At 40.0% G+C, this 19,288-nt stretch overlaps 2 long non-coding RNA genes and 1 other non-coding gene across 7 annotated transcripts; 1 reads left to right on the forward strand and 2 right to left on the reverse strand.

Moving 5' to 3' along the window:
- Positions 1–1,704: 1,704 nt before the first annotated feature.
- Positions 1,705–18,196, reverse strand: LOC103723377 (uncharacterized). 5 transcript variants are annotated; one of them, XR_016398680.1, is made up of 5 exons: positions 3,574–3,588; positions 3,389–3,497; positions 2,783–2,909; positions 2,253–2,544; positions 1,705–2,140 (listed from the first exon to the last, which is right to left on the reverse strand). It is a non-coding gene; the product is annotated as an uncharacterized LOC103723377 (long non-coding RNA). The 5 variants fall into 5 exon arrangements; XR_016398681.1 differs by lacking the exons at positions 3,389–3,497; positions 3,574–3,588 and adding an exon at positions 17,702–18,196; XR_016398678.1 differs by having other exon boundaries at positions 2,783–3,497; positions 3,574–3,631.
- On the forward strand, positions 12,326–12,435 carry LOC120105456 (small nucleolar RNA R71). The gene has a single exon (XR_005507856.1). It is a non-coding gene; the product is annotated as a small nucleolar RNA R71 (small nucleolar RNA).
- Positions 14,564–17,686, reverse strand: LOC149751110 (uncharacterized). Its single transcript, XR_016398682.1, has 2 exons — positions 16,877–17,686; positions 14,564–15,595 (listed from the first exon to the last, which is right to left on the reverse strand). It is a non-coding gene; the product is annotated as an uncharacterized LOC149751110 (long non-coding RNA).
- Positions 18,197–19,288: the final 1,092 nt, after the last annotated feature.

Below are 19,288 nucleotides of genomic sequence, written 5' to 3' on the forward strand. Positions count from 1 at the left end.
TGTGAAAAGAAATATGAGGAACCTAATATGGAGAATTTTCCTTGCCACTAAAACTTATATTGGATTTTAAATAATATTTAGATAAAATTATTATCAAAAGTTCCAGGAGGAAAATATTAGTGATTATATATATATATATATATATATATATATATATTTTATATGGCTACAAAATGGAATTTTTTTTCTTTTTTACAGATTTTCTTTTTGTTGAAAATGGAAGTCTCATACATAATGTGTACGAATACAACCAAGAAAATCAAAAAGCAGTACATCATGGAGAGCTGTAGGCAACTCCGTCTCTCCCTCCCATAGGTGGTCTCCAGAATGGTTAACAACAAAATAAGCTACCCAATCAGCTGCCTCATTAGCCTCTCTAAACACATGCTTCGCTTAAAGCACCAGCCCGTTGGAAACTATGGCTCGGATGTCTCTTACCAGCAGATGGTAGTCGCCAAGCCCCCCAGAAGTCTGTCGAATCCATCTAATAGCCATCGCAGAGTCATCCTCCAAGAGGACGTCTCTCTCCTGCAGGGCACGCCAAACATAGCACAAGCCCAACCAAGCCGCTCTCAACTCCTTTCCTGACACCGATGTGTCAAACAAGTGGCAACCCCCGGCCGCAATCACCCTGGAATCTGGGCCCCTAATAATGAAGCCCGCACCTCCCCTCCTACTGTCCTGCAAGACGCATCCATCGAAGTTGACTTTGAGGAAACTCGGAGGTGGGGGCTCTCAAGTGAAAAACACCAAATGGAGCACTCCACGAGCAGATGTGGAGCTCCAGATGTCCCAAACTGTCAAAGGTCTATCCGACCGGATCACCTAAGAGGCCTCCAGTGCCAGCAACCGTTTTTAAAAATGATTTTTGTGTGTGTGTGGATGAAAATATAAGCAATTTTTTTATGACTTTCAAAAATAATTAAGAAGAACTGATATTTTTATATTTTTTAAATTTTTCTGAATTGTAAAAAAGAGTTAAGCTTTCAATCTCCTTTGCATTTAATAGGCATGCAGATGAAGGACTCAAAATTTATTGCCAGACCACCGAGGTGGTAGCACGGGGGGAACGGGGCTTTGATTCCACCGAAGTGGCCCAGGTTCGAAACACACGGGTGTCGATTAAATGCGGAGACTGGATGCCCTCCGCCTATTTTGCCCGGTGGAGTCGCTATCTGGTCTGCCGTTTAGTTAGATGGTGCTGGTGTGACGTACTCATATGAGGATAGGGCTGCCACGCTGGTGGTAGGGGTGGCAATCGGGTTGGGTCGGATCATAAACAGGTCGGGTCACATGTAGGTCGGGTTAGAAAATCATAAACCTGAACTCGACCTGTTTATTAAACGGGTCAGAAATTAGAACCTGAACCTATCCTGTTTAATAAATTGGTAACCCGACCCGACCCGTTTAATCTGTTTAATAAACAGGTAAACCTGTTTGCCTAACCCGACCCGACCTGTTTAATCTGTTTACCCAATCCGACCCATTTAACCTATTTAGACCTGTTTAACCTGCCCAACCCAACCTGTTTAACCTGCCTAACCCGACCCGTTTAATCTGCCCAACCCAATCAGTTTAACCTATATAATAAATAGATAACCTCTCAGGCTGCTAGCCTTAGGCCTTAAACCAACCCAATCCGATCCAACCTATTTTATACATTAAGCAGCATAAGAAAAAAATCAAAAAAAAAGATCCCATTCATTACAAAAATCAAGAAAACAGATCCCATTCCTTACAGTTTGTACAAAAAGAGGCCATGTTTTTATGTTCAGCGCACAATGCAAAGCGCTGCTCCCATTCCCTTATTCAAAGAGCTTACAGTGTAAAGATAGCACAGCAACAAAATACTCACAGAGAAAAGATGAGAATTTTGATGTATTTAATATTACATCATCGGATGGTAGAGTAAGAAAGGTTTCATTCTAAGTTCTGCATGTATGCATGCAAACATCGAGTCAGAGACAATGGATGCTCATGTCTTCGTCTTATTGTCAACCCTTTCAAGAAGGACTCAAATCATTCCAACGGGTAAGTTACAGACTTGAAAGCCCTGCTACAGTCTGCGGCTCTGCGCTGGCCCATCCAATCCGCTGCTTAACATTGTCATAAACAACTAAAAGGTCGCGCATCGATATATCTACAATCGTCCAGCAACGGAATGAAGTTAGTAAGTGGTAATCTGAGAATCATCTCCTGCAACACCCCTACTTTTTTTCTTGCCAGTGTCGGCAAAATTAGAAGAATCCTACCTCCAATTAAATTTATATTGCTGTGTAGCCCTAAGCATCAGCTCCAATTGCCAATAGAAGAACAACCAGGCCCTGAATATAAATGCATTAGACAAGTTATTTGTTTGATGTTTGCCATTAAAAATCACATTAGGTAAACATAAGATCCACTGAAATGCTTATCTTTTTGGGGGTTATAGTTTTTCAGACCAATTTGTAGCTCAATGGTTTCAGTAAAATTGCGCTTCTTCTCCCTAGAATCATTTGCAATCTGAGAGAAATTGCTTCCCTCAAAACATCACTCCGTAACTTACTGTAGAAGTGGTAAAGAGAACAGATAGTCAGTTTTCAATAACAGATATATAAACACTGATAAAAATGTGGCTGCTAAAATATGATATTTCCATAACCCAGAAAGCAGCAGCGTATCGCAGAAAAGTTGATTAATACAACTTGATTAATACAAATCAAAGAGCCTGTATCGCAGAAAAGTTGCTTCAACAGATGGCAGAAAATTAATGAAAAGATAAGGAGAGAAAAGAGGTTGGTACCTCAATATAAGAGGACAAAAGTTATGTGATCGAACAGATCAAGTACCAGTTGCCTGCACCAACTTCAGATCACAATTTAAGTTCATATCGGGCACAAATGAGTCACGCCAACACTGGGAGAGTTCGCCTGAACGTCTAAATAATCAGATTTCAAGCTAAATAGATAAACCAAACAGGATGAGGAACCCAGTGGAATCTAGTCTCAAGCTAAATGATTAGATCTCCATTCATTTATAGCTACATGAATGGTTACCTTATATACATCCAGACAGGATGAGGAACCAAGTGGGACATAAGAATAGCTACCAAATAACTATATTGAATAACATAAGAATGAACCTGTCTCATTATAACATAAGAATGAGATAGATGAAAACAACAAGATTCATAGTTTCTATAAAGGATTCATATATTGAATAAGAAACTACCAAATAGCTATAAATATCAACTTAATATTGTATAACCACCATCATAAGGTCCATAACTCCATAAGTCCAATGACACCATCCATAGTCAAAGCAAAACTAAAAAAAGAAAGAAACACTAACAACATCCATATCTAAACCAAAACCAAAAAGGAGTTTCCATGATCATGATTCATCTCACTATGAATTAGGTTCAACATTGGCCGAGCATTGAGTTGATTGAGTTTCATTGTAGGAACTTGAGTTTATGATATCTTCTACAGTCTCATCTAACTCGGCCTCCTCAACATCTACATTGAAATATTGCAATAATTAATAATAAATTCATTCAAAAAATAATAGAAATATAATTGATAAAACATATACCTTTCTTTTCGAACACCCAATCTCGAGTACAAATCAAGGCCTCGGCAATATCCGGTTTAAGAGAACTACGATACTTATCAAGTACTCACCCACCGATACTAAAAGCAGATTCAGAGGCGACTGTAGATATTGGAATAGTTAGAATATCACGTGCCATAAGAGAAAGTTGAGGATAATGAGACTGCTTGGTTTTCCAAAAATCAAAGATATCCAAATTGGACATCCTATCAACTCTAGGCTCATCCAAATATAGTTCCAATTGAGACTTCTGTGCAGTAGTCACAAAATCAAAGCTTTCAAATGTATCAAAATCCTACATTATTGAAAAAATGGAATAAGTTATTTATAAGAAACAATACCATATACAAGCACAATACATTTATTTTAGATAAAAAAAAGTTTTATATTACCTTAAAAGCATCTGCTTTTCTAAATGCCTCAGAAGTTTTAGAAGAAGTACCGGTTTCCATATCTCCATGAGTTGATGTGATAGTAGTTGGAGTTTTAGAAGAAGCAAGCATATACTGATTAAAGAGAGAAAACATACAATCACGGATGTGCATGCTCTCAGTAGAACCATACCCATTCAACTTCTTATAACAATACTCCACAAACTGAAATTTGTACCGAGGATCCAAAATTACTGCCATGGACAAGATTAAGCTATGATCCGACCAATACTTTTCAAATTTTTGATACATCTGCCGTGTCATTCTTTGTATGAAAGCATCTGCACTCTGCATCTCTTGCCTTAGAGTAAGCTCAATCAAGAAAACTTGAGAAAAATATAGGTTTGATGTAGGATATTTAGCTCCGGAGAATACTAAAGTAGCATCATAGAATACACTCAACAACCTGCTAATCTTCTCAACTTTACCCCACTCCTCTTCAGATGGACAATGCTTGTAATTAGAGTCACTTAATTTCAAATGAAGAAAGGCACGACGGTAAAAGAGAGCTGGTGCTTTTGAAAAACTGTTCTCCCAAGTGCAGGAGAATCGCACAAGCAGTATAACTCGGGAGTCCGAGGTCGATTCCTCAGAGAACGAAATATGGATTATTAGCGTAATTTCAGATTTAATAAATACAATAAACTTGTGGATTAAGATGATGTTTTGCAAATAGAAAATAAATCAATAAATAGAGAATCGAAGTTAGGATATATTAAGATGGTGCAGGGATCCAGAATCTCCTTTGATAATATCAAATTCATGCGATAAATTCTATGATTCTTTTGTTTTCTTTAAGAATTATAAGCAGAAAATTTAATTATAGAGTATGTTCTTGATAACATGAATTCTTTTTTTTTAAGCATTCAACGTGCCTTATAACGTCAACGATGAATCAAATAATCGAGGAAGACATGTATCAATAAGCATAAATCATAAAAGAATTTTCAACATATAAGAATCATGGCATAATCAAAAGAAAAATCGTATAAAGCAAAGGATTAGAATTTACATCAAGAATTTGGTACACCAAATGATCTCCCTTCACCCATCACCTAGGATATCAGCCCTCCATCAAAGAAATAAGCCTCCTCATATTTTTTTTTTCTATTTCTCTCTTTTTTTTTATTTCCGGAAATAGGGCATACCCTGTTTCCCTCTCTTTCTTCCTCTGTTTTCACTCTTCTTTTCTCTTCGGATGCCGCCCCCCCCTCCCAGCCGAGAAGGCCCTCTTCATATAGATCGCCCCGGAGCCCATGGACAAGCTAGGATTCCCCTGATCGCGCGTGGAGAGGAGGTGACAACGGAGTGAATCCGGCGCTGATGGGTGCGACGCTTCACGGAATGCTGTGATCTTCGGCTCGGGCGGATGCTGTGGAGGAGATTGAGGGCGTATCACGGCAGATGGTTGAGAGCACGGGAGAAGCGGACACGGTGGAGACGGGATGCTGGGAGGCTTCACAGGCTCGGGCGCTGGAGCTGATCGCGGGCATGGGAGCGTTGATCGCGGGATGATTACGGGGTAGCTGGGACGCGTTGCAGATCTGGTTGTGCGAGAGGAGCGGACGGCCGGGAAGAAGCTGGGCGGTGGCAGACGGCCGGGCGGTGATCGCGGCTGCTGGGAGGTCCGGGAGATGATCACGGACATGGGACGAATGCTTCGGAGGTGATCGCGGATTGCTGGGTCGTGCGGATGCTGGGAAGAGGCGCATGCGGAGGGAGGTGGAAGCACAAAAACATCACGGACGGCTGGGGAAGGGAACGCCCGATTTGGAAAGTTTTTGGAATTCTTCCCCAATGTGCTCTAGAAGCTGTGGCATGTAGACATGTGTAGCTCCGGTGCAAGTATACTCAATGAATGGTGAATTCGATCAGACCATGACGGGGTTGGGCATACGCGGTCTGAGTTATGCATCTGTCTAAGCCCAATCTGTACTGAATACGTATTTTGGCCTCGATTTACGATCACCTATACTTAACAAAAATATAATATTAATCTAGTGAGATTATCATTATCTTGTTAGCGATAATACTAATTTATGTGGTATGTAGATCGCACTTTTGTGCTCTCATCACACCCCCCAACTAGCTTATTGCTAGTCTCTAGCAATTTAGAGTAAACAATATCATGAGAGTACAAAAAGTGTTGGTTGATCCTTTGATGTTTTATTAGAACTAATTGCATAAAATTAAGATAAGTACTCACTTTCGTAGGAATCACGATTGCACTTAGCATGTGCAACAAGCCGTTAAACCCCTAGGTTACCCTAGTGGACGAGTGTTGTCTCGTGAGGGTTTGCAGTGATGTTACCCACAAACATCATTCATGAAATGATATATAATGAAATTTAAGTCAATGCACACGTGATATATATTTTTCTCAAGCATGGCAACTATCAAAGCAAGGGTAATACTAAAGTGTAGTATGCATAAACAGATGACTTTTTTAGAGCACTAATACCTCCACCACAACATGGTACCACTTGACTTTTAGGTGCACTACTCAAGTTCACAGGTGTTTATTACAGTTTATTGGAGCCTGATCCATCAAATTTTCAGAATATCTCATGTTGTCTAAATTTTGTCAAGAATGGTTCGCATATAAAGAAGGAGCTATCAATCCCATCTAAACATCCAAAGTACACAGAGTTCCAAATTAATGGAGTCAAACCAGCCATTACCACATATCACTGGGTTCAGTCTGACCAACCCTATTCATGCTTATTTTTATTTTTAAACACATATGACGATTACAATAATCCAACCTCCTTAGGCTCTAGTAAGGTCCATGTAGCGAGTTTTCGGCCAATGACTCCTGATCCAGTTGGCTCAAGGCATTAGGTGAAACACCCCTCGGGCTTAATTGCTCGAACCAGACTACACCACGAGGTCAGACTTGTCATCTTCTTTTTTTTTTTTGCAATAAAAAGAGAAGGTAAACTGAACCATATAACGCGACTGCATTGTGGCTATAGGTCAACCAAGGTCGGAACATAAGGCACTTAGGTGATCTAGCTAGGGTATTCAACTTCTAACTTTATGTGAAAACCAAATCATGAACCTTATAATACGGACAAGGATACTCATACTTCTTTTACAGATATGGCTTAATAAAAATGCACTAAACAAACGTGAACTCCTGAGGCCTTCCTATAGTCATTAAGTTCATGTGCGGGGATCTAATAATAGATCTCTAATCAGTCATAGTATGCATATGTTTCTTGCCTTAATAGTTGCACAAACTTAATATGAAAAATACATGTGCATTGGTAATAAATCAAATGCAAAAACAAGTTTTTTTTTTTTTTTAATCAAAATATTTCCCTCCCCCCAACTTAAACATTGCATTGTCCTCAATGTAATAGATACAAGAAAACTATATACGAGAGACAGTAGAGAAAATATATTGGAGAGAAGAGGAATACCTTGAGCTGCTGATATCCAAAAAATAAGACCTACAAAACTAGAAAAATAATTCTGACTAATATACACATACCTTTGCCTTCATGTTCAGTCATAAGAAGGCTCCCCCAAGAAAAAGGAGTCTTCTTCATCTGCAAAATTCTCAAGAAAAGGTTTAAGTCTGTGTCCATTTACCTTAAAAATTCTACCATCCCGTGGATTCTCAATCTCAACCGCCCCATGTGGAAAAACAATTTTTATAATGTAAGGACCTGTCCATCTCGATCGCAACTTACCAGGAAATAGATGTAAGCGGGAATCATATAAAAGAATTTTTTGCAAAGGTTCAAAAGATTTTTTTAAAATTGATTTATCATGTAAGATCTTCATTCGTTCTTTGCAAATTTTAGCATTGTCATAAGCATCTCTGCGAATCTCATTAAGCTCGTTTAATTGCAATTTTCTAGCTAGACAGGCATCTTGTAAATCAAAATTCAATTTTCTAATTGCCCAATACGATTTATGTTCTATTTCTACGGGCAAATGACACGCTTTTTCGTAGACTAGCCGGTAGGGAGACATGCCAAGATTGGTTTTGTATGCAGTACGATAAGCCCATAATGCATCTGATAGTTTCAAGGACCAATCTTTCCGTGATGGGTTCACCGTTTTCTCTAAAATACGTTTGATCTCTCGATTGGCTAACTCTACCTGGCCACTGGTTTGCGGATGATATGGGGTAGCAATTCTATGGGTGACACCATATTTTTTCAATAAGGTTTCGAAAGGCTTATTACAAAAGTGTTTTCCACCGTCACTAATTATGATTTTAGGCATCCCAAATCGTGAAAAAATATTTTCTTTTAAAAACTTTAGGACAGGTTTGTGATCATTGGTCTTACAAGCAATAGCTTCTACCCATTTGGACACATATTCGACACCGACTAAGATGTACTCATATCCAAAAGATGGTGGGAATGGGCCCATAAAATCGATGCCCCAACAATCGAAAATTTCGATAATAGTAATGGGTTGAAGAGGCATCATTTGCCTACGAGTTAGACTTCCAATACGTTGACATGGATCACATGTTCTGCAGAACTCGTGGGCATCTTTGAACATAGTAGGCCAATAGAAACCACATTGCAAGACCTTTGCAACAGTTTTCTTAGAGGCAAAGTATCCACCGCAAGCATCAGTGTGGCAGAAAGAAAGTACGCTTTGTATATCATGATCCGGTATGCATCGTCTAAAGATTTGATCGTTGCAATATTTAAATAAATAGGGTTCGTCATAGTAATAATTCTTTACTTCGCACAAGAAAATTTTTCTATCTGTCGACCCCCAATGCTCTGGCATCCGGTTTGTAACAAGAAAATTTACAATATCTGCATACCATGGCATACTAGAAAGTGCAAACAACTGCTCTTCAGGGAATGAGTCCTTGATGGAAAATTTTGGCACTGAATCATGAAAAACTAGCCGTGATAAATGGTCAGCAACCACATTCTCTACTCCTTTTTTATCTTTAATAGTGATGTCAAATTCTTGGAGTAGAAGTATCCATCGTATTAAGCGTGGTTTGGCCTCTTTCTTATCCAACAAATATTTTAGCGCTGCATGGTCTGTGAAGATAACAATAGGAGCACCAAGGATGTAAGAGCGAAATTTATCTAAGGCAAATACTACTGCAAGCAATTCCTTCTCGGTGGTGGTGTAATTCATTTGAGCATCGTTTAAGGTTTTGCTTGCATAGTAAATGACATATGGCTTATTATCCTTGCGTTGTCCTAGGACAGCTCCTATCGCATAGTCGCTAGCGTCACACATAATCTCAAACGGTAATGACCAATCGGGTGGTCGCACGATGGGTGCAGTGCTAAGCATAGACTTCAACTTTTCAAATGCCTCCTGACAGGTTTCAGTCCAATTGAACGGTGTATCAAGGGATAGGAGGTTACATAATGGTCGAGCTATGACACTAAAGTCCTTGATGAACCTCCTATAGAATCCGGCATGACCCAAAAATGATCTAACATCTCTAACCGTCTTGGGTGCAGGTAGCTTAGCAATTAAATCAGTCTTAGCTCTATCTACTTCCATGCCCTTCGATGAAACAATATGTCCTAAGACAATTTCTTTTGGCACCATGAAGTGGCATTTCTCCCAATTCAGTATCAAATTCTTTTCTATACATCGAGCTAAGACTGCTTGTAAATGTGACAAGCAATCATCAAATGAGTCACCAAAAATAGAGAAGTCGTCCATGAACACTTCCAAAAATTTCTCGTTCATGTTTTCAAAGATGCTGAGCATGCATCTTTGGAATGTTGCAGGTGCATTACACAACCCGAATGGCATTCATCGGAAAGCAAATGTGCCAAAAGGACAAGTGAAGGTAGTCTTCTCTTGATCTTCTGGTGAAATTTCAATTTGATAATATCCCGAATAGCCATCGAGAAAACAATAGAAATCATGCCCTGCAACTCTCTCCAACACTTGGTCTAGGAAGGGTAGAGAAAAGTGATCCTTTCGTGTGACCAAATTCAGCTTTCGGTAGTCAACACACATGCGCCAACTCGTCGGGACACGAGTTGGAACTAGTTCACCTTGTTCATTTTCTACTACCGTCAAACCCGATTTCTTAGAAATGACTTGAGTAGGGCTTACCCACTTGCTGTCGGAAATTGGGTAAATAATACCCACGTCAAGCAACTTGAGGACTTCTGCCTTAACCACATCTCTCATTGTAGGATTTAACCTTCGTTGCATTTGCCTTGTGGTTTTGGCATTGTCCTCCAAATATATCCGGTGCGTGCAAATTAAGGAGCTAATTCCCTTCAAATCGGCAATAGACCACCCTAAGGCTCCTTTATGATTCTTTAAAACATCAATTAATTTTCCTTCTTGGGTATGATCAAGTCCAGACGAGATGATTACAGGAAAAGTATCTTCGGGTCCAAGAAAAGCATACTTAAGTTCCTTTGGTAAGGGTTTCAATTCGAGCTTGGGTGCTTGCTCATGGGATGGTTCTATTTTCACCTCTCGAGGCGACAATCTCTCAAATTCTCCTTCTTTTGGTCTCCACCCATTGACCATCTTGATATCTAGATTATCCACAATAGGTGTGACTGACAAATTATTACCATTGGTTCCATTAGGACACCAATCAATTAAGCTATCATTGAATGGGTCGTTAATTGCTTTAGCTAACAAATAATCTTCTGCGATGGTTTCAACCCAATCAACCTCCTTACTCTCTTCGGAATCATTGGGTTGTTTGCACACATTAAAAATGTTTAGTTCTAAGGTCATATTACCGAAAGAAAGCTTCATGACGCCATTCCTACAATTAATCAATGCATTAGAAGTTGCAAGGAATGGACGTCCTAAAATGACCGGAATCTGAGACTGTGAGTTCGAAGCCGGATGTGTGTCCAATACAATAAAATCGACAGAAAAGTAGAACTTGTCTACTTGGACTAATACATCCTCGATAATCCCCCTTGGAATTTTAACTGATCTGTCAGCTAATTGCAAAGTGACGGAGGTTGGCTTCAACTCACCTAAACCAAGTTGCTCATATACAGAATATGGCAATAAATTCACACTCGCCCCTAAATCTAACAATGCTCGCTCTATCCTAAAGTCACCTATGATGCATGAGATGATTGGGCAACCTGGATTTTTATATTTAGGGAGAATGTTGTGCTGCAAAATAGCACTCACATTTTCAGTTAAAAATGCCTTCTTCTTAACATTTAATCGGCGTTTGACAGTACACAAGTCCTTCAAAAATTTGGCATATGAGGGTACTTGTTTGATTGCATCAAGAAGAGGTATGTTGATCTTTACTTGTTTAAAAAGCTCAAGAATTTCAGAATTAGGTTCGAGCTTTTGCAACGGCTTTAACCGTTGTGGAAAAGGTGGAGGAAAAGGACATTCAACTTTCTTAGTAGAAGTTGGGACCTCAACTTCTTCTTTGTCTCTTTCATCAACTTTGGGAGCATCAGAATTAGAAGTGACCTGCGGTCTTAATGGAACGGTCTGATCAATGATTTTCCCATTACGCAACGTCATGATGCACTTTGCATGCTCTGTATGCGAACTAGAAGGAGCCGTATTATTACTACCGTGCACTTGTGGGTTAGGTTGGGGTTGAGCTGGAAGCTTACCCTTCTCTTGGGTACTTAGGACGGTAGTCAACATTGACAATTGGTTCCTTATGTCTTCAAAATTTCGATTATTTTGAGCATTGATATTAGCTTGACCTTGTAGAAAAGTTTGTATGGATTGCAAGGTATCCTCGATATTTGGCTTTTGAGAGGGTGGTGATGCAAAAGTAGGATGTGCAGGTGGAGGAGCTGAATGGTGTGACTGTTGAGGATGATCATTTCTCCACCTAAAGTTTGGATGATTCTTCCAACCAGGGTTATAGGTATTCGAGTATGGATCGTTATAAGGCTTTTGGTAGGAGTTCATAGCATTTGCTTGATCGTGCAAGACTTCTTTGAATGCCGGTATGGTGGGGGCAATCTGTAGTGGTATGACCCGACATATCGCAGATACTACAACACTCGTTTCTAACCTCTATAGTTTTGACAGGCTCAGCCTTCCTAAGCTCAATTTCTTCTACCTTCCTAGTGAGGGCTGCCATTTTAGCATGAAGATCATCCTCAGTTCTGAGGTTGTAAAGTACAGAGCTAGTAGGCTTAGGCAAAGACTTGTTATTTCTATCCCCGTTATCCCAAAGTTGGGCAGTCTCCGCAAGGGAATCCAAATATTCCCATGCTTCATCAGGGTGTTTTTCTAAAAATCTACCATTACACATGGTCTCTACAAACTGTTTCAACTGTGGAGATAAACCTTCATAAAAGAAGCTAATGGTTCTCCAAGTTTCGAACCCGTGATGAGGGCATGAGAGAAGAAGGTCTTTAAATCTTTCCCAACATTCATAAAATGTTTCATTATCTTTTTGTTGGAAATTGCTAATATGTCTTTTTAAAAAGTTGGTCCTTTGTGTGGGAAAGAACTTTTTCAAAAATTCTCTCTGCATATCTTGCCAATTCCTTATTGATCTAGGTCGCAAAGAGTTTAGCCATGTTTTGGCCTTATCCTTTAGAGAGAAAGGAAACAATGTCAACTTGAGAACATCCTCGGTGACATTTGGCACTCTAAATGTAATGCTCAATTCTTCAAAATCCTTTAAATGAAGATACGGACTTTCGGACTCTAACCCATGAAACTTGGGCAGCAATTGGATTACCCCTGGTTTGATGTCAAAATGTCCTACATTATCAAAAAAAATTATGCATGAAGGCTGACTAGTCCTAGCCGGTTGTAGGTATTGTCTTAGAGTCATAACATGGGGTTCTCGTTCTTGATTGTGGTGACTCCCCGCATCTTCATTTAAATCAGCCATCTCACAAGGTGTGAGATATTGAGAAGGAATTTCAGGGGTATGTCCTAAGGGATGATCTAAAGTTGTACGACTTAATCGACCAGTGTCGTCCCTATTCCACTTTAGCATGCAAAATATTTCCCTCTTTTTTTTTTTTAAATTATAAGTACCAACTAAAGATAACCTAAAACGACACCTTAATTCAAAAATCTATTCTCAATTAATCATGCAACAAAACAGTACACCTCAATTTCTAATGTTTTTCTTAAATTTCTAGACAGCTCCTAACTGGTTTGAAGAGGACACCTAAGCCTCCAATCCGGTCTAATGAACCTAGTTGACCAGGTAAGCTCCCAGGTAAGTGGAGGGGTCACGATGCGTTCGCAAAGGTCCCACTTAAAACCCACTTGCCTCGAACAGATGAACTGTCTCCCTTATAGGGACAAAGCTTGCCTAGACATCAACTAAGCCACAGAGCGAAATTAGTGCAACTTTCGGTGGTCTTCGTCCTATTGAGCTCGAATGTCCTTAGGGGCCAACGTCTAGTTGATTTTAGTTAAGCTTGGGACATTTATGCACTGGGGTGATTTTTGGGCTAAGGACGAGTGATGAAATCCCGACCTTATCTTTTTAAATAGGTTCAGCCCTTAGAATATTTTATGTTGATGCCTTACACTATATGCAACAATCAAGAGATTTTTTTTAAATATTTTATGGCATGACATTAAATTTCATTGAATAGGTGATCAAGCAAATTATTTATTTATTTTTTTTAAAATTTTATGAGTTGACATTTGAAATTTGAATTCTGAAATTTGAAATTTGAAATTTTAGGTTTTTTTTTTTTTTAGTTTTGAATAATCACCTTTGATCTTTTCTTAAAGTTTTTTTTTTCCTTAAATTTTCAATTAGCAACAAGGGTTAATGAGATATGATAACGATAAAATTCTGATTCTAAAAAAAATAAATGCTGAAAATTTAAAGTAGAAAGCAGCAAGGTTTCGTATTAATCTGATGGTCTTAAAAATATTAGAATGTCAATCAGACCGTTCAGATTATCGAACATTGTTCTTGCACTAGCTGACCAAATTTGAGTCAAATCAGACGGCTAATTTCTATGATATCAGAGTTTGATGCAAACTGTGCAGGGAATTAAAAATAGTAGTAAAGATGCAAATTTTTTTTTTTTCAAAAGAAAAATACTAACTACTAAGGTAAAAATTAAATCTAAAATTATACTAATAACTCAGCCGTTCCCCGGCAACGGCGCCAAAAACTTGGTGCTTTTGAAAAACTGTTCTTCCAAGTGCAGGAGAATCGCACAAGTAGTATAACTCGAGAGTCCGAGGTCGATTCCTCAGGGAACGAAATATGGATTATTAGCGTAATTTCAGATTTAATAAATACAATAAACTTGTGGATTAAGATGATGTTTTGCAAATAGAAAATAAATCAATAAATAGAGAATCGAAGTTAGGATAGATTAAGATGGTGCAGGGATCCAGAATCTCCTTTGATAATATCAAATTCATGCGATAAATTCTATGATTCTTTTGTTTTCTTTAAGAATTATAAGCAGAAAATTTAATTATGGAGTATGTTCTTGATAACATGAATTTTTTTTTTTTTAAGCATTCAACGTGCCTTATAACGTCAACGATGAATCAAATAATCGAGGAAGACATGTATCAATAAGCATAAATCATAAAAGAATTTTCAACATATAAGAATCATGGCATAATCAAAAGATAAATCGTATAAAGCAAAGGATTAGAATTTACATCAAGAATTTGGTACACCAAATGATCTCCCTTCACCCATCACCTAGGATATCAGCCCTCCATCAAAGAAATAAGCCTCCTCATATTTTTTTTTTCTATTTCTCTCTTTTTTTTATTTCCGGAAACAGGGCATACCCTGTTTCCCTCTCTTTCTTCCTCTGTTTTCACTCTTCTTTTCTCTTCGGATGCCGGCCCCCCCTCCCAGCCGAGAAGGCCCTCTTCATATAGATCGCCCCGGAGCCCATGGACAAGCTAGGATTCCCCTGATCGCGCGTGGAGAGGAGGTGACAACGGAGTGAATCCGGCGCTGATGGGTGCGACGCTTCACGGAATGCTGTGATCTTCGGCTCGGGCGGATGCTGTGGAGGAGATTGAGGGCGTATCACGGCAGATGGCTGAGAGCACGGGAGAAGCGGACACGGTGGAGACGGGATGCTGGGAGGCTTCACAGGCTCGGGCGCTGGAGCTGATCGCGGGCATGGGAGCGTTGATCGCGGGATGATTACGGGGTAGCTGGGACGCGTTGCAGATCTGGTTGTGCGAGAGGAGCGGACGGCCGGGAAGAAGCTGGGCGGTGGCAGACGGCCGGGCGGTGATCGCGGCTGCTGGGAGGTCCGGGAGATGATCACGGACATGGGACGAATGCTTCGGAGGTGATCGCGGATTGCTGGGTCGTGCGGATGCTGGGAAGAGGCGCACGCGGAGGGAGGTGGAAGCACAAAAACATCACGGACGGCTGGGGAAGGGAACGCCCGATTTGGAAAGTTTTTGGAATTCTTCCCCAACTACACATGATCTTTCTTTATTTTGATCCCCAATGTGCTCTAGAAGCTGTGGCATGTAGACATGTGTAGCTCCGGTGCAAGTATACTCAATGAATGGTGAATTCGATCAGACCATGACGGGGTTGGGCATATGCGGTCTGAGTTATGCATCTGTCTAAGCCCAATCTGTACTGAATACGTATTTTGGCCTCGATTTACGATCACCTATACTTAACAAAAATATAATATTAATCTAGTGAGATTATCATGATCTTGTTAGCGATAATACTAATTTATGTGGTATGTAGATCGCACTTTTGTGCTCTCATCAAGAGCACTACTATCTAGCATCAAAAAGTTGAATTCCATCTTGTAGGAACATTTTGCCTTAAGCCTTTTTTACTTTCTAAAGAAACTTGTCTAACACATTCCAAAAATTTTTGTTTCCGAACTTGTGAACCTCTCACATATTTAATACTTTCACGAATTTTAGAGATGGGTTCATCTATCTCCTTTAATCCCTCTTGTACAATTAAGTTAAGAATATGAGCACAACATCGGACATGAAAGAACTCACCATCTGAGTAAAGTGCATTGTTCAAATTAAGTTGGATCTTTAGCATGTCAACAAAAACATCATTTACCGATGCATTATCCAAAATCATGTAATACAATTTCTTTTCAATTCCCCAATCAATCAACAAATTGTAAATTATTTCACATAAAGATATGCCATTATGTGGAGGAGGCATGAAGCGAAAGTTAAGAACTTTATTTTGTAACACCCATTCATCATCAATAAAATGGGCAGTTAAACATAAATACCCATTGGTAGTAATGGAGGTCCACAAATCCGAAGTTAAACTTATCCTAGAAGGAATTGAATGTAGCCACAATACTAATTTTTCCTTCTCTTTTTTATATAATTTCAACAAATCAGCCTTTACAGTATTCCTTGATACTAACTTGGCCTCCTCACGAACATAAGCAAATAAAGATCTAATGCCTTCATACTCAACAAATTGTAATGGTAGATCATGCTTAATAATTAAAAGTGTTAGCAATTCACGAAATTTGTCAGGATTAAACTTAGTAGAACACATTGATATGGACCCTTAAGCTTGTGATAAGATCATCTGTCCTATGTCACGGTTCTTTCTGCAATTCTCTAAATGACGTTTCAGATTTTCGGTCCCAACCTTACCACCAAATGAATATTCTACACCACACTTTATACACTTACATTTTTCAGTTGTTTCATTTATATGATAATATCGATAGACAAGGGAAGTCAATTTTCTTTTACGTTTTCCATGTGTGGAGTTGCATACAACTGCATTAGAACCTAAGGGCGTCGATTCATTTGCCCTATCACCATCACTCTCTAAATCTATATTCACGAACTGTTTATCCATCTATATCATATAATTTAAAATTATATCATAATACCAATTTAGAAAGAAAATAATTTGAAAAGAGAATGGAAACAACTGTAAATGCATTTACTTTTGCTGAGTCAGATTTATCAAAATAATCTCGAAAACTTAGATGTTCAACTGCTTCTACTTTCCAACAACTGTAAATGCACTGCAAAAAAATAAAATAATAATGTTAAAAACATGAATCTTCGGAAACTCTTATCAAAGTTAAGCAATAACAGTTAGAAAGTCTGTAATCTTCAAATAGACATCATTAGTGATACTTGCTTCTGCAGTTACATCCTCAAATATGTAAAGCACACCCTGTGTTGAAGTATACAAAATTACAAATCAACAAAAGGTAAGTTGATGTTATAATATGGTTTTGTCAGATAGCAACAGTCATTACCATACAATAGTCTGAGTAACTTATTATAACCAATGATTTTAAGGCCAAAGAAAGCCCCTCTTACAGTCTTACTAAGAGGATCAAAGCTTTAAGCATAAATCTTACTATTATTTCCCCCAAAAAATGACACTCTCATTCTAAGAAAGCTACAGTATTTTGTATAACATGACGGCATGCATCTTGGCATTTTACCAGCATTCAAAAAAATATTATTTAAAAATAATTATTCTTGTGCAGAATCTATGTAGAATCTTCCACAAGAACTACTACTCTACTAGACTGTTTATACCAAAAAGCATTTGCAACTCAAATCTATAAACAAAAAAAAAAATAAAAAAATAAATGAAGGAAACAGAGCCAAAATTTCAGACCCCATAGAGAATAGAAGAAGCTAGCCTAGGATAAACCCCACTGAGAATAGAAGAAGGGAGGAACAGAAAAAAGAAAGAGAAGAAGAGAGAAAAGATCACCCCGGCCGAAAGAAGAAAAGGTGGATTTTCTTACCTCGGTAGAGCAGAGGATCCGACCTCTTTATGAGCTCTTCCGTTCAACCTTGGTTCCTAGGATCCGTCGAGCCGCTGCGGTCGCCGTCGACGGGGAGGCCGAAGTTGTCGGCACGGGGGAGGAGAGGGCGGAGGCGGAGGTCTGGAGGAGAGGACTCGGGAGGCGAAGAATCCGGAGGAGAGGAGAGGGGAGAGACTCGAGAGAGACGGAATAGAGCTCGGGCAGCACAAGCCCTAACCCTAAGTCCCTAACTAAGGAGAAGTCGCGGACGGTGGAGTGTGGTCCTCGAGCCGCCGCGGTGGCTGTCGACGGAGAGGCCGAACTTGTCCGCACGGAGGAGGAGAGGGTGGAGGCGGAGGTCTGGCGGAGAGGGCTTGGGAGGCGGAGGTCTGGAGGAGAGGAGAGGGGACTAGGGAAGAAACTTGAGAGGCGACGGCAGCACAAACCCTAACTCCCTAAGGCCTAAGTCCCTAACCAGTAACCATGAAGTTGAGAAGTCGCGGGCGGTGGACGGGTTAAACGGGTCGTGCTGAAATTGGGCCGATGGGGGAAGTTGGGCCGATGCAAATAAAACGGGCTGAGGCGGGTCTATCAGCCTAATAGTTAAATGGGTTAAACGGGTTACACGGGTCAGCATGATATAAACCTGTATCCGACCCAATTAATAAACAAGTTAAACGGGTCAACCTGTTTACGACCCGAACCCGTTTAGACCAAACCCAAATATGTTTATGGCGGGTCGAACACGGGTTGGGTTGGCGGGTCGGGTCATATTTTTCCACCCCTAGCTGGTGGAGCCCTGCCACGGGTGGGGAGGGTATGAGTTAAAAAGGTTCTACCCGCATCGAACATTCTCCAATTGGGAGGGAGCCTAGTTGGGGTTACTACGCGGGTGAGGTTCTCCTCACCCCCCCTCCTCCCTTTTGTCTAGCACAAAAAAAAAAAAATGCCAGTGACCGTAACTGAATATTGGAATGGGCCAGTTGGATTTGGTTTTGTAAAATGAAACTATGGAATAACCTACCTGCATTGGCCACTCTGTTCTAAATGGAGTTATGAATAGTTAATTATAAATGTAGCAATGATCACCACAACAAATGTGGGTTTTGCCGACTATCTTTTTCCGACGCTAGGAGAAAGCGTCGGAAAAGTTTGGTTCAGTGCCCACCTTTGCCGACGCTTTTTTCTAGCGTCGGTAAATCTCAAGAAACAATAACGCTCTGAAGCGTCATTAAAACTTTTAGAAACGACGATGCTTATAAGCGTCGTTAAACAACATAAAACCCCTTCGCTCGGCCCCCTCTCCTCATTTCTATCGGTCGATGCCCTAGCCGACTTCTCACCTCCATCGCCGACTTCCCCGCTGCCGTCGACCTCGCCCTTGTCTGAGGTAAGCCTCCTCCTTCTCCTCCTCCTTCTCCTCCTCAAACTAATCTCACCTCCATCCATAGCCCCGATCGGCGATCGAAGATTCCGCTTCTCCGCCGCCGTCGACCTTGCCGTTGTCTGAGGTAAGCTTCCTACTCCTCCTTCTCCTCCTCCTCCTCCTCCTCCTCCTCCTCCCCCTCTTTGTTTTCTTCTTGTCTT

Source organism: Phoenix dactylifera, chromosome 16 (genome assembly GCF_051530095.1).
Source record: "Phoenix dactylifera cultivar Ajwa chromosome 16, Ajwa_hap1_PhDact_Kaust_v1.1, whole genome shotgun sequence".
NCBI lineage: Eukaryota > Viridiplantae > Streptophyta > Magnoliopsida > Arecales > Arecaceae > Phoenix > Phoenix dactylifera.